The sequence below is a fragment of the Etheostoma cragini genome, chromosome 1, assembly GCF_013103735.1.
Source record: "Etheostoma cragini isolate CJK2018 chromosome 1, CSU_Ecrag_1.0, whole genome shotgun sequence".
Lineage (NCBI taxonomy): Eukaryota > Metazoa > Chordata > Actinopteri > Perciformes > Percidae > Etheostoma > Etheostoma cragini.
In genome coordinates this window covers 8,156,347-8,160,694 of record NC_048407.1, presented here as the reverse complement: position 1 = coordinate 8,160,694, position 4,348 = coordinate 8,156,347, and positions in this window count along the sequence as shown.

The following is a 4,348-nucleotide window of genomic DNA, read 5'->3' as shown; positions in this document are numbered from 1 at the left end:
GTCTGCGTTGCCTTGGCGACTTTTGATTCTGCGTCTTTGCTTTGCTACGACTGTAAAGCTAACCTCTTTATATGTCTACGGGCTAACCTGTCCCGCTGCTGAAACAAGTGGGGTCACGTGACTGCACAACGACGTGTGATTGGTTAAGTACAGTCACGTGGTAGAGCCTTCAGCGAAAGACTCTCTCTCTCTGTCAAAATAAAACATTAAAATGAGACGTACGCTGGGGTAAAAACAATGAAGCGTAGTAACGAGTAACATGCTCATTGTAGCCTAATGTAGCGGAGTAAGAGTACAGTTTATTTTTCACTAATCTACTCAAGTAAAAGTAAAAGTATAGTGATTTAAAACTACTCCTAGAAGTACAATTGTTTCAAAAACTTACTCAAGTAAATGTAACGGAGTAAATGTAACTCGTTACTACCCACCTCTGGTTTTTAATCCTTTTTTTTTAACTGTCAATCGTGAGTGCCACTATGTCATAGGAGGGCAATGCTCAATGAATTGAGAACACAAAAGGTTTCAGTCTCAGCTTATTTTGTGACCCCTGTGTTTATTGTTTTTAACTTGACAAATAAGATATCTATATTGAATAGTGGTGGAAACAGCAAGTGCTATCAATTTTACAACTTATTCAGAAATAGAAAAAAAGGGAAACTGGTGTAACAAACAAACAAAGTAGATACAAACTACAAACTAAGTTATGAATAGAAATACTAACACAACTACTATTTCTGCTCCTTAGATCTCTGCAGGATAAATCCAGACAGCTACCTAGACTAACTGTCCAATCAGAGTTTTCTGTTGCACGACTAAAACTACTTTTAAACGTAAAAATGTTCCACCAAAATAAGTTCCTTCCCAAGGCTATTTTGCAGTGCCACTATTGCTCGGACTGGTGCTTAGCCCATGAGGGTTGAATTGAGATTTGTGAGGAGTCCAATGATATTGGGGGGGCTAGGTATGGATGGGGCGGCTTCCACAGACCACAGCAACACTGTAGTCTCGCTTTGCCAACCCTTCCTCCACAGCGCTGCAGAGGAGTGTCTGGCTAGCATTCCTGGAGGGGAGAAAAAATCCACCGGAGTTTCAACAAAACAGAAAAGAAAGTGGAAGGTAATTGACATCCGGGTGAAAAGAATGAAAGGCTCATTAAAATTTGGTCATGCTACATAACTCAATTAATATCAGGGGAAGACGAATAATCGGCAGAGTGTCTGGAAAGAGATGCTGATACACATCAGAGTATCGTGCTCTACTGTAGTACTGCTTGGCTGAGTAGCCTGTCAGTTGTAACGAAGCTATTTGATCAAATTAAAATGTGTTAAAAGATTATAGGACTGCCTGTAGCACACTCCTTTCTGGAAGTGCACAAAAATAGCATGCTCAGACTGGCCAGGAATATTTTAAATAATGCTTCACATGTTTTGCACAGAGAGCATCAGCTCATTATTTCAATTGCATCAGACTTAAAAATTCTTTCATACATCAATCTATCCTATAAATCCAGTGCAATATTTATTCAGGGTTAGTCTCCAAGTCCTTGTATGTCTTTTTCTGTTCTACATGTATGCTTTGTTTGTGTACTTGGGTGATTGTGTCATTTGTGGTAATGTTTCATGTATGTCTTTTGGTGTTATTCATCCTGTGTATGTCTGCTTGTACAGTATGTTTATGTCCTTTTTTATATGAGTTATCCAGGGATGCAAAAGGAATTTCTGCCCCGGCTGACAATAAAGTTGTATCGTATTGCATTGTATCGTATCGTATTGTTTAAACAGCACACCACTTTAAACAGCATTTTGTATTCAGTGTGGCATTCTAAGTGTCATTTTACGCCCCATAGTCAGTTTAGCTAACCGGTCACATAACAACTAAGTTAAGCAGTCGTTACAGTTAAGTTTAGCTGACAAAAGTTGACTGTTAGAAAGCTACCGATTACACTGAGTTGACGACTGTGACCAGAGGTGTGGACTCAATTTACATGACTTGTATCCCTTTGAAAATGGCCTGTTCTTCCCTTGCCAGAATGTAGCCTAATCGTGGAGCATTCTTAGCCCGCTTCCCATCACTGGTAGCAATGATTTCTTAAAATGTCTAGTTTCACCCTTTCCCAATATCTTTACTTTGGAGCCCACTACAGTCTAGTCAAGACAGAAATGTTGTCACTTCCAGAGTAGTTGCTTTGAGCGTGTAATATTGATGTGGATGGGTTTCCTTAGTCATATGCCATTTGGTGAGACCAAAAAGTTATGTTTACTGTTTACGAATAATATTACATTGCACAACCTCATTTCAGTCAGCTCCACATCCACTTATGTAGTAACTAAAATGCTATGCTTCAGTATTTGTGATGATTTAGAGACATGATGCAAATGTGGTTAAGAATGGAGTGTTTTGTTCCTGCTTGTCATTCCATGTAAAATATATTATAATGTAGCTTTGCTATACATTATTACAATACCCTTTATGAAGATTTATAATTTGTATGACTCAGTTTTCAGACTTCATTAGAAAGGTGTCTCTTGTTTATTTCACAACCTTATTACACACTGCATTACTTTTCTATACAATGTTCTTCACTGCATAATGAGCCACTTATTTTTATTTTACTTAGTAGAAAAATTGAAGCCCATCCAAATTGCATTTTTGATTGAGAACAGAAGTACAATCGGCAAAGGGTAAGTTGCACCCCGGTGTATATATTTATTAGCTCCTGTTTTTGTGGTTTTTGGGAGCTCTTTGCTCAGTGACATCCTGCAGTGAGTCTGATTATCTGCCCCCTCAGGGAAGGGATGTGGACATTCATTGGAACCATAGTATTTCTTTGTCTTCCATGTGATGATTAGCTTCCAGCTTGAAATGTTGTGAAGGTGTTCATTCAATAAAATACCTTGGGGCCGCTGTGAATATGTGGATTTCCCTTTTGTTATGGGCTCTGTATTTGGTCTTCGTTAGGTTAAGGATGTACTTGTTATTCTTCTGACATCTCAGACCTAGGCAGTGATCCTGATTGGCTATGAAAACAAGCGGGTCTGATTTAAAGAGATTTTCTCCTTACAATTTGTGTCAATGTGACAAGTTTGACACCCTTTTCACTCCAGTCACTCCAGAAAACATCTGGCATGCTATTTTTCATTCCTCTGCTGAAGCAACTCAGCAATATGTTATCCTTGATATTAATTTTACTAGGCCTATGTATATTTCTTTACCAAATGTTTCACTGTAAACAATATAGTTAAATACTATTTTAAACAAGTCCCCTCCAGACAGCAGCAGCTGAGCACCAATTGGAATAATTTTGGCATTTAACTTACTGTAATTGCTTATTAAAGGACTAATCTCCCATTGCATTTTCAAATTGCATTTTAGTTGTAAAACATTTTTTGTGCAAAGATTGAGCAAATGTCAGAGACTGACATTAATACACATCCATGCACTAGACAATAAATCTGTCCAAAACCACACTCAGTATATCACATTTTGATACACAAATTACTGGGGATTTGGCCTTCAAATTTAAAATCTGACATCATGACACACCCATATCCTAAACCAGACAGCTTCAATGGGTCTGATCATCTACAAGCTTAGTGTAGGAAAAGCATAACTGCCAGTATGAATCCAGTGTGGCTTTTATTATGGTGTCCCTGGGACAGAAGTGATTACGCATGGAAGTAAAATGACATCTTCTAAAAGCCTGTAAGACTTTGAAGAATGGCATGTATTCATGCATGAAGGGAACAAATGAAGTTTAAATACTGCAATAGAATCCAAGCATTTGTTGATGCCTAAGCCAACAGTAAGTAAATAAGGTTATGAGCTTATTGAGGTTTATGCAACAAAATGTGGTATTAACATTCACAGTACTGAAATATCCTATATACTGCAGGGAAAAGAATGAAACAGAGTCTCTCGAGGAGTGTTTACCAAGTCTGCCTGTACGCTCCAAAAAGTGCGATGATATGTGAGTGCACGTGTACATCCGAGCCTGTACTCCTCCTGCTTACACTAAGTGTGTGTAATGCTAAGTTACTGAGTGTGTGTATGTGTGTATGTCACATTGATGACAGCCCTACAGACATCAGGTGATGTGTGTGGAGTATAAAGTGCCACTGAATGATAGAAAACGCTAGGGGTTGCATATCACATATCGAAGACAAATAAGTCTAATCCTGACCTGAAACACTTCAGACTTTTCAACAGTTGATTTTTGACAAATTACCAGTTTATATAATAAACTTATGACTTATATACCTTTCAAAATAAGAAATAAATATTTAGCCTTTCATCAATACAAACATACCCCCCTATTGAGGGTAAGATGTGGATGAGAAGTTGTGAGAAG